Raw genomic sequence first — 12,269 nt, forward strand, 5'->3', positions numbered from 1 at the left:
TTAAAAATATATTTACTCATTGATGTACTGAGCATATTTGGGAACTGTTTTACCACTGAGTTACAATTCCAGCTCAGTTTTTATTAGCATATATCAACTGTAAAACATAATGAGTTTTATTATATTATTTTGTTTTCTTTTCTTTTTGAGGCAGAATCTTACTCTGTACCCAGGCTGGCCTCAAACTCAGAGATTCTACTACCTCAGGCTCCAAAGCTAAGATTAAAGACAGGAGCCCAGCTTTATTATGACATTTTCCCACATATATATATATATATATATGGCACTTTGAGCATGTTCACTGCCCTATTACTCTTTTGTCCCTTCTCTCCTACTGTTTGTCCCCTTCTACTTCTCATGTAGCACCTTTGTACTTCATAATCTTTTTGTTGATATTTAATCTTGTGTTGCAGTTACCCTGTCGTTGCTGGGACAAACATCCAAGCAGAAGCAGCCTCTGGAAGGAATGGGTTTATATCCAGCTTAGAGTTTGCTTCATCATGGTGGAGGAAGCTGGCTCATGTCATCATATGTCCACAGCAAAATGGCTGGACTCAACCCCAATGTCCACCCCTGGTGACACACTTTTTCCAACAAGGCTCCACCACTCAAAGACTCCACTGGGTTGGGATTAAGCAAAACTCAATCAGAAACTCCCAAGGGTATGTGGCATTTACATTCAAACCAGCACATCTAGATTCTACATACGAGAGAAAACATAATAATTGTCTTTCAGAGTCTGACTTGTGTTTCTTAGCATGCTTTTGAGTTTCATACATTTTCTTGTAAATGACATAATTTCAGTTTTCTTTATTCGCAGCTCAAATTGAGACAGAGCCTCCCAATGTTGTTCAGGCTGGTCTTGAAGTTATGGGTTCAAATTATCTTCCTGTCTCAGCCCTCTGGATGCTGGCATCACAGGCACATGTGACTGCACTCAGATATCCTATTATTTTAGTAAAGACATGCATGCCCATTATAAAGTGCCAAACATTAATGTACAATTCACCTAATATGTTGTGGTTATTTAGAACCATTGTTAAGGTGAATATCATGGTAATTATTTGTGTACAAATATAGATTTAAAAATCAATGCTTAAAGATACATTTATTTATTTATTTTAAATTTATTTATTTATTTATTTATTTGAGGCAAAGAGTGAGAGGGAGAATGAGAGAGAAAGAGAGAAAAAGAAAGAGAGAGAATGGCCATGCCAGGTCCTCTAGCCACTGCAAATGAAATCCAGATGCATGCACCACCTTGTGCATATGGCTTACATAGGTCTTGGGAATCAAACTGAGGTCCTTTGGCTTTGTAGGCAAGTGAAATAGCCACTAAGCAATCTTTCCAGGCCTAAATACACATTTTTTGAACTAAATGACTCATACTTTCTACTACTTTGAAGTAAAAATGGAAGTGAAATTGGCAGATTAGATGAGATCTAAATAAATGTCATCAATGTAGAAGATATAATTTCCTAGAAGGTTTCTCAAATATAATAAATATGTGGGCTGGAGAGATTGCTTAGCAGTTAAGGTGCTTACCTACAAAGACTAAGGTCCCAGGTTCAATTCCTCAGTGCCCATGTAAGCCACATACACAAGGGGGTGCACACATCTGGACTTCATTTTCAGTGGCTAGAGGCTGTAGTACACCAGTTCTCTCTATCTGGCTCTCTCTCTCTCAAATAAATAAATTAATTAAGTAGTTTTAAAATGAAATATGCTCTGAGAGCTTGAAGAAATTCAAATCATCACTTTGTATTAAGTTTCTTTTGCTTTTTACGTGATACCATTTGACTCTGCTGTCAAAGATGAAACTCCCAACATAAGCGTATGCACAAGTCCACCTTCCCACCACTTCAGGGAAAAGTATCATTAAATTTTATATTACCATATGCTATGATGTTTATGTTTTTTCTGTAAACAATATTTGTATGTTAGCCAAGTTTCAGGACTCTATAAAATACACACAAAAAAAAGACCTTAAGTTAGATAACTACTTGGAAAAGAAGAAAGGGTCATGTGGGAAAGGCAAAGGGGCTCAGAATAAAATAATGGGAGGGGTTATGATCAAAATATATCAAGTACATGTAAGAAAATTATCAATAAATTTGGGCTGGGGAAGATGGCTCAGCTGTCAAAGTCACTTGCTTATAAAGCCTGCTGGCGAGGGTTCAATTTTCCACTACCCATGTAAAGTCAGATGCACAAAATGGCATATGCATCTGGAGTTGGTTTGCAGTGGCAAGAGGCCCTGGTGCATCCATTCTCTCTGATTGCAATTTAAAAAAAGAAAAGAAAGCTTTAAAATTATGTTACAAGAAACTGGAACTCGAAAGAAAGAAAGAAAGAAAGAAAGAAAGAAAGAAAGAAAGAAAGAAAGAAAGAAAGAAAGAAAGAAAGAAAGAAAGAAAGGAAGGAAGGAAGGAAGGAAGGAAGGAAGGAAGGAAGGAAGGAAGGAAGGAGGGAAGGAAGGAAGAAAGAAAGAGGGAATGAGGAAAGAAAGGAAAGGAGAATGCAAAAAAAATCTGAAGAAGAAACAATGTTGAGCTGGGGAGATTGTTCAGTGGTTAGAGGCATTTGCTTGCAAAGCCTGCTGTTTGGGTCTCAATTCCCCAGCACCCATGTAAAACTGGACACAAAAATGGTGTTCATTGTCACCAGCAAGAGTCTGTGGCACACTCCCCACTCCAATATGCATACAAATACATAAATACATATTTTCTTAAAAAATGAGGAGTAGACTATGTTGAAAATGTTCCTACTCACCTGACAACAATTTCTTTATTAATAAATTCTTTCTTTGGTTTATTTCTAGTCAGAGTGTATTGTAGCCCAGGCTGGCCTCAAACTTACTGTATAGCCATGATAACCTTGTGCTTTTGACCCTCTTGCCTTCACCTCTTGAATGCTGGGGTAACAGGGGTGTACCACCACACCTGGTTTTATGCGGTTCTGGGGGTTGAACTCAGGGTCTTGTGCATACCAGACCTGGTACCTTACCCTCTGAGCACTCTCCCCAGCCTTGTTCTTAAATCTTTAGGTCCTCTTATAAGTGCTAAAGTGGTTTGCTCAGTCATCTTACTAGAAGCAAATTCACATTCAAAAATTTATTTATTTATTTTTATTATTAGATATGGCCTATTTTGTATGTAAACATCATATGTTGGCACCATCCTTTCCCTTCTCCCTGCCCCTTCTCTGAAGAGGCCTTCCTCACTGGGGATGCAGGTCAACCCTATGGTTATTGGGGTCATGCATTGTGGGCAGCAGTCAGTTGTGGGGGAGAGGCAATGTCTCTGTGCAAAATGTCCCAACTTGTGGCTCTAACAATCTTTCCACCCTATCTTCCACAAAATTCCCTGAGCCATGCCAGGAGTGTTTTAAGTCTGCTTCAGTGATGGAGGCTTAGGAGCATCTAGATGACTAGTTTGGTAGGTGTTGAGTGTCCTCTGTACCTTGCTCCATCACCCTTGCGCTGACATGAGCTGAACTAAGTGAGCAGCCTTCTTGCTCATCTCAATTCCTCCGCTTTCCATTGTCAAGCTCCCACTAACCTTACTCAATAAAAGTGTCTAAACTCTTATAATTCTCTCTAAATTAATAATGGTTATCACTGACTTCACTCTCTGTTGGAGAATCTGTTTCTGTTTATCAGATGGGAACTAACTGGACTTGAGATAATACACCCAAGAGCACTCCACCGGCCCCAGCTGAAACCACACCCAGAAACTTTGCGGGGATCCAACGGAAGTTCGTTTGCAGTGGTCTTTCTTCCTTGGTGACTAGGTGATGCTCATAAACCATGGTTGTGGTGAGGACGAATATTCCTGAAAGTTTTGCATCCCTGAATTCTTTGTGGAAATGTTCTGTCTGCTACCATTAGAACGTACAAACTCCTTTGGCTGGAAACATGACTGGGTCATGTTTGTGTAAAACTTGCTCCATGGTTTTTCTTTTTTTCTTTTTCTTTATTTTTTGTTCATTATTTATTTATTTATTTGAGAGCGACAGACACAGGGAGAAAGACAGATAGAGGGAGAGAGAGAGAATGGGCGCGCCAGGGCTTCCATCCACTGCAAACGAACTCCAGACGCGTGCGCCCCCTTGTGCATCTGGCTAACGTGGGACCTGGGGAAACCGAGCCTTGAACCGGGGTCCTTAGCTTCACAGGCAAGCACTTAACCGCTAAGCCATCTATCTCTCCAGCCCGCTCCATGGTTTTTCTAGCATTGAATATGACTTTAGAGAAATGCAAAAACTAACAGAATTTTGCTCATTGTAAATGATTTTGTCTCCTTTAAAAGTTGGATAGTCATTTTAAAAGTCTGCTTAATAGTTTAAAATATGCCTCTGTAGATTATTTAGTATCATATTAGTTTTTTAAATACTGTGTCCCTCAGTTGCATAATTCAGTTCTGTCTTGTTTTACTTTTCCATTTCAAAAACTTTTTCTTGTGTTATACCTTTGAAGGTTTTTATTTCTCTTGTTCTATTCCCTGAATATTTTCATAGAAGGGTGGCCATCTTCTTTACTTTTCAAATCATTGAAATTCGTGACTGACAACTAATTTTTCAGACTCATTGAATAAACCTCTTCGAAGTTTGGTTGGAATCATCAAAGTTGTAGCAAGTCAGTTCCTTCCACCACATGGAAATCTGCCAGGATGAAGATTTCACTTTCCACCTGTTACTTATGTTTCTCTGGTAAGTTCTGTTTTCCATTCACATTTTTACTTCATCTTTTTGTTATTATTTATTGATTTAAAAAAATAAAACCACTGGGCATAGTGGCGCACACCTTTAATCCCAGCACTGAGGAGTCAGAGGTAGGAGGATTGCCGTGGGCTTGAGGCCACCCTGAGACTCCATAGTGCATTCCAGATCAGCCTGGGCTAGAGGGAGAACCTACCTCGAAAAACCAAAAATAAATAAATAAATAAATAAAAACATTTTACTCTATGTTCCCTCTCCCCCAACTCAATTCTTTGGAGAATTTTCTTCAGTGGGGCTATTGGTATTCATTTTGGGGACCAAAATCACCCTGAAGATCTTACGATCTTTCCGTATTGATTTATCCTTGTTCTCCCCACTGTTCTCCTCCATCTCTAAGATAGAATGTGTTTTCTAGCCAAAAGTGAGAGAAGTTTGAATTAAAGGGGATAAGCCTAGTTACTAGAGACTTAGTGATGTATATGCCCACTCTTCTTAGTTAAAGAGCAGTGGAGGTTCTCCCTGGAGCCCATTGCTTTCCTGTTTTAGGTACTATAGCTTGGTTCCCAGAGCCAGATACAAGTTCTTCCCTACTGAGTGGGTCTCATGCCCGTTCTGTGAGCGGTTGGTCACCTACGCCGGCTGTGTGGCACTATTGCACAAGTGTGTGCTTCTTGCTCAGCTGGTTAATTTTGTAACTGGAAGGATCTCCTGCTTATTCAATCTGCTGGCAGCTATTATTCCCCAACCACTCTCAAAACACTTTCCATACCTCTCTTTCTTCTTGCTGACCATTGGCTTGTCGAGTAACCCTTTCTCCCTTCCCTCCCTATTTCCCCTTTCTCTAGTACCATGCACATATTGTTGATATTTATTAAGGCTTACAGTTACCGATGCTGGCCTAGGTTAGGAACTGCATACAAGAGAGGTCATGCAGCATTTGTATTCTGAGCCAGTGTGAGCTCACTTAGCATGATTTTCCCCAAGTCCCTCCATTTTCCTGCAGATTTGATTGTTTTGTTTTTTTCCTTACTGATGAGTAGAATTCCATTGTGTATATGTACCACATTTTCATTAACCATTCATTTGTTGATGGGCATCTGGGCTGATTCCAAAGCAGCAATGAAGACAGTTTAGCAAATGTGTTTATGGCATATAGTAAAGTCTTTAGGGAATATGTCCAAAAGAGGTGTAGCTGGATTTGGAAGAGTCTTCATACTGATCTCCATAGCTGCTATAAAACATTGCATTGCATTCCCACAAGCAGTGCATGAAGGTTTCTTGGTTCCTTTTTCCCCACATCCCCACCGGCATGTGCTATGACCTGATTTTTTTTTCCAGTTCTTCATGGTAGGATTTCACTCTAGTCCAGGCTGACTTGGAGTTCACAATGTAGTCTCAGGTTGACCTCAAATTCATGGTGATCCTCCTACCTCTGCCTCCTGAGTAAAAAGGCATGTGCCACCGCGCCCAGAATTTATTTATTTATTTATTTATTTATTTATTTATTTATTTATTTATTTATTTATGGCTGCCCTTCTGACTGCAGGGAGATGGAATCTCATAGTCAGTTTAATTTGCATTTATCTGATGAGCAGAGATGTTGATCATCTCTTTAGGTGTGTAATGGTCATTTGTATTTCTTCCTTTGAAAACTCTCTGTTCAATCCCCTGCCCCATTTTTGAGTGGGGTGCTTGATTTTTTTTTAGTGTGTTCAGTTCTTTGTAGTTTCCAGATATTAAACTTTTGTTGGAGGTATAGTCAGTGAAAATTTCCCCCCAATCAGTAGGTTGTCTATTGACTCTGTTGATATTTTGCTTATCTGTAAAATACCTTTTTTTTTTTCATGAGATCCCAATTGTTGAGTGTCTGCCTAATTCCCAACACTACTAGAGTCTTAGTTAGAAAATCTTTCCCTACACCTATATCTTGGAGTGTTCTCCCTACTTTTTCTTCTACCTGATTTACAGTTTCAGTCTTATGTTGAGATAATTGATCCATTTGGAGTTGATTTTAGTGCAAAGTGAGAGGAGGGGACCACATTTAATATTCTACATGGAGCTATCCAGTTTCTCCAGTACATTTGTGAAGATGCTGTTTTTGTTCCAGTGAAAGTTTTTGCCCCTTTGTCAAAGATCAGGTAGCTGTAGTTATTCAAACTCATACCTGGATCTCCACTTCCATTCCACTGATTTATGTGCCTGTTTTGATGCCTGTATAATGCTGTTTTTCTTACTATGGCCTTATACCATAACTTGAAATCAGGTATGGTGATACCAACAGAGGTGTTCCTTTTGCTGAGCAAAATTTTGGCTACCCAAGACCTTTTATGCTTTCACATGAATTTTGACACTGTTTTTTTGTTTTTGTTTTTTTTTTTTCCTAACTATGTGAATGTTGCTGGGATTTTGATTGGAATTGTCTTGAATCTGTACATTGCTTTTGGTAGGATGGCCATCTTAACAATATTAACTCTTCCAATTCATGAGCATGGAAGATCATTGCATCTTCTCATTTCTGCCTCCAGCTCTCTCTTCAGTGTTTTGTTTCATTGTATAGATCTTTTACTTCCTTGGTTAGAGACAGTCCAAGATCTTTGATTTTGTGTGTGTGACTATTGTAAATATCTCAGCTTCCCTGACTCCTTTTTCATATTGTTGCCATTATATATACAAAGGCTAGTGATTTTTGAGTGTTGGTATTACATCCTGCCACTTTTCTCATTCCCCTACTTAGTAACTTTTTTAAAAAAATCTTATCTCGAGTTGTGACAATTATCTAAAAATTTGCTCTAGTTGGTTAAAGCTAACATTCCTACAACTCCTTACTTAGAATGAGCATTCTTTCATCCTAGCCTCACTTCTTTTTCTTTCTTCCATTTGTGCTTACATATACTAATTTTAAGTCCACTCCTCTTTGCTTCATTTTGTAATATTTATCTTCATTTCCTTAGTGCTTAAGCAAATATTACTAGGCATTTTTCCTTCTGATAGTATATACATGTATAATTTATTCTTTTCTTTTCTTTTTTTTTTTTTGAGGCAAGAAAAACAGACTGGCCTTTTATGTGTATGTGAGAGAGAGAATTGACATGCCAGGGACTCCAACCACTGCCATTGAACTCCAAATGTATGTGCTACCTTGTGCACATGTGTGACCTTATGCGCTTGCATCACTTTGTGCATCTGGCTCATGTGGGACCTGGAGAGTTGAACATGGGTGCTTAGGCTTCACAGGCAAGTACCCTAACCACTGAACTATCTATCCAGCCCTCTTACTTTCTTTTTATTGAGACAGGATCTTGCTAAGTACCTTAAACTGTCCTAGAATTCACAATCCTCCTGTCTCAGTCTCCCTAGTACTGGAACTACAGGTTTATGCCACTAATGCAGAGTACACGATTTGTCAACTACATTCCAAATATGCAGGGACTGCACAATGAGCCACAGTTTGAGGGCTGACTAATGTACGGTGTCTGCTTTTTACTCTAGCCTGAGGTCCTGGGCTAGAGGAAAGAGTTGCACAATATTTCTCAGAAACCATGCTTTAGGTTTTGTGGAAAGTTCTAGCTCACTTCTTCATGGTCCTGGATGTTTCCTATTCCCCCATGGAGAGACACTCAGACTTATTCTCATTTTCATCCTAAATGGTCATACTCAGAATTTTGTTGGTTTTAGTTTTCCTAATTTTTTCCATAGGAAATTTTCATGGTGATATTATTCAGAATAGCCATGATATGGAAACAACCTAAGTGTCTGTCGATGGAAGAATGTATTAGAGAAAATGGGGTGTACACACTCCATGGAGTGTTAGTGAGCCTTAACACGGAAGGACATTTCACTGTATGCAACAGCATGAGCACACTTGAGAATCTGTGCCAATGGAAGAAAGCCATCCAGTGAGGAATGAATACTGCAAGACCCCACTCAATTGAGATTCTGAAAAGAGAGTTATGGTTGCATAGGGTAGTTTCCAGAAGAAATGAACAAGTGCTTCTCAGAAGCTATAATGTTTTGCTTATGCAAGATAAACAAGCTCTGGACACCTTCCTGTGCTTTGCAGTGCAGTGCCGTGCACTTAATTTTAGAACACACATCTCAGGCTGGGGAGACATCTTAGTAGACACAGTGCTTGCTCTGCATGCATGAGGACCTGAGTTCAGACCCGCAGAACCCACACAAGTGCCAGATACGGCAGTGTGCACCTGCAATTCCAGTGCTGGGGAGAAAGAAACACCACTCCTGGATCTCACTGGCTAGGTAGCATAGCAAATTAGTAAACTCCAGGTTCAGTGTGGGACCCTGCCTCAAAGAAGAAGGTGGATAGTAACTGAGTACTACACCCGATGTTAATCTCTACCCTCCGCATGCACACACATGTGCACCCACACACATGTGAACCTGCGTACACACATAAACACAGGGAGAAAAGAAAACATATTCTTCTCACAAGCAAAAAGACATGTGGAGAGGTTCCCAACAGACTTTTGCAAATGATAGGTGCTTATAACCTTGATGCTAGTGATTGCTTTATGGGTATATGAAAGTGTTCAACCCAACCAATCTGAATACATGAATTCAATGCATTTTTTAATCAATTATACCACAATGATATTGTTGTAGTGTATTTTTTCCAGAAAGGGGTTGTGATATGGTCAGAGTAAAGCTGAATAACAGCAGGGCTAGGACTCAGATGCAAGGAGGTATGATGCCACATCCTGTGCCCTTCCACTGTAATGCAGGCTTTGCTATTGGGGAAATGTGAGAACATCCAAGGACAACATAATTAACACATGAGATTCTGAAGGACCCAAGGGCTAGACACAGACCATCATGTCTTCCACAGTCAGTTTTAAGATGCTTCATTGTTGAGTGTAACATAAGGAGAGTTCACGTGCAGATGAGTTTTAACAAGTTCAAGACAGCAGGCGCTCTGGTCAGCTTGCTTCTATAACCTTCCCAGAGACAAATGGCAATGACCAGTCCATCATCATCACTTTTTGATGGTGCATGCCCTCCGATGTCATCACAGCCCTCGCAGCGGTGGCTGCTCACAACTGTAAGCTAGCAGAGTTAACCCCAAGTTCTGCCCTCCCATGAAGCTTGAGATGTGGGGGCATCACCACTGGAGAAATCACCATACCCCCAGAAAGTCCCAGCTTTGATGTGATCATAGTCACAAGAGACATGGGGCACTTTCCCAGGGGACCTCTAAGACCCACTCCCTAGTCTGGCATGTCATCTTTTTTTTTTTTAATTTTTTTTTTATTTATTTGAGAGCGACAGACACAGAGAGAAAGACGGGTAGAGGGGGAGAGAGAGAATGGGCGCGCCAGGGCTTCCAGCCTCTGCATACGAACTCCAGATGCGTGTGCCCCCTTGTGCATCTGGCTAACGTGGGACCTGGGGAACCGAGCCTCAAACCAGGGTCCTTAGGCTTCACAGGCAAGCGCTTAACTGCTAAGCCATCTCTCCAGCCCTGGCATGTCATCTTAATCAGCTGAGGCTCCTGGCAGCCTCTGAAAGCTCTGGGAAGTCACTAGTCTCCAAGGACATTTCTCAGCTCCTTCAGGAACATCTAGAGCAGAGGAGCACTGCTCCCTAAGGATGACTGAAGGAAAGATCATCCTGGGATGCAGTGGGGCTGTTGCTTCCCCAGGGAGAAGGAGTTAATGAGAGACAAGAAGGCCTGTCCTCAGGGTCTAGGGGGAAGGGGGCCTCCTGGAGAGGACAGAGCTGCCTACTGACAGGCCTGATGGACGCAGCGCTCCCTTCTGTCTCTCCTCACCGGTGGAGGCTGTTAGTGACGCTCTGACTCAGTCTCTCTGAGCCTTGCAGTGCAGGCACTTCTAGCTGAAGGTGCCCACGTGTGGTTTGTCTGCAGAAAACACCTATGTAGCTTATCCTTTTGTCTTGTGTATGTGTGTATTTTGCATGTGTGCATATGGTATGTGTATCCATGTGTCTGGGCGTGTGAGTATGCACACGTGGACAAGTGTCCACGTACATGTGTGCATATGGTATGTGCGTGTGCGTCCATGTGTCTGTGCTTGTGAGTACGCACACATGGGCAAGTGTCCACGTACATGTGTGCATATGGTATGTGCGTGTGCGTCCATGTGTCTGTGCGTGTGAGTACGCACAAGTGGGCAAGTGTCCACGTTCATATGGTATGTGAATGTGTGTCCATGTGTCTGTGTGTGTCAGTACGCACATGTGGGCAAGTGTCCACATACATGTGTGCATATGGTATGTGAATATGCGTCCATGTGTCTGTGTGTGTGAGAGTACGCACACGTGGGCAAGTGTCCATGTACATGTGGAGGCCCAAGGTTGGCTCAGGCATCCTCTTAAATCACTCTCACCTCAGCTTTTAAGACAGGTCTCTCACTAAATGTAAAGCTCACTGGTTGCACTAAACAGCCAGCAACCCTCAGGAATCCTCCTGCCTCTGCCTCCCCAATGCCAGGATCACAGTTGCGTACCCCTGAGCCCAGATTTTCATGTACGCTGAGAATCTGAGCAGCATGACACTCTTTCATGGCAAGTACTGACTGAGCCCTCTCTTGAGTGCTCCCGTTGTAGAAACTCCTTGGCCTTAACTTGATGCCTACTGAATAAGCCTGTGGCAGAGCCTGGGAATTTAACAAACAGCTCAGGTATTTAAGATGGATAGATTGGAATTTGAAGGTAAAACAAAAAGAAAAATCAATGTAGAAATTTCTAGAAAAGGCAAAACTATAAAGAGAGAAAGCAGGTCAGCAGTTGCCTGAGGCTGCAGAGAGTTAAGGGGTTGACAGCAAACAGACGCATGGGAGCATCTGAAGGGTGATGGGAATGTTCAAACACTGGATTTTGGTCATGACTACAGAACTGTAGCCTTCAAAGCAAATTATGCCTAGAAAGGGTGAATTTTGTGAGCTTTAAAGTACATATCAATAAAGCTGTTAAACACACACACGCACAAACTCTGAAGGACTGGAATGATAAAGTGAGAGAGCAAAGTAGAAAAATTACGAGATGCATGGTGGGATCATTGATGGAAAGCTGCTTGCAAACAGCATCTACAACCCATGCTGAGCTGAGGTCTAATGCTCATGGCTCTTTATTTCTCACTCTCACTCCACGTCACTCTGTTGTGCTCACTGGAAATCTTAGGCTTGAGAGTTAAGTTCTTCACATGCTCACCCACTTTCCTGTCTCCATGACAGAATACCTCACAGGAGCAACCTAGGAGGGGAAGGACTTGTTTTGGCTCATGTTTCAGAGGGCCTCATCATCTCTGTCAGAACAGTACTGTCATAGACAGCTCCAATGTTGTTGGGACAAACATCCAACCAAACACAGTTTCATGGGCTGAAGGGATTTATTTCAAGCTTACAGATCCAGGGGAAGTTCCATCCATGGTGGAAGAAGCTGGCTTTTATTCATAAAATCCAAGCAGAGAGAGAAATCATGACCAGCCAGCAAACACCAAGAGGTGCCAAGAAGGACTCCATGAGCTAAAACCTCTCCACATGCCTTTGGGCTTGAATTCAGATCTGTCCCCAGTG

The sequence above is a fragment of the Jaculus jaculus genome, chromosome 11 (genome assembly GCF_020740685.1).
Source record: "Jaculus jaculus isolate mJacJac1 chromosome 11, mJacJac1.mat.Y.cur, whole genome shotgun sequence".
Taxonomy (NCBI): Eukaryota; Metazoa; Chordata; class Mammalia; order Rodentia; family Dipodidae; genus Jaculus; species Jaculus jaculus.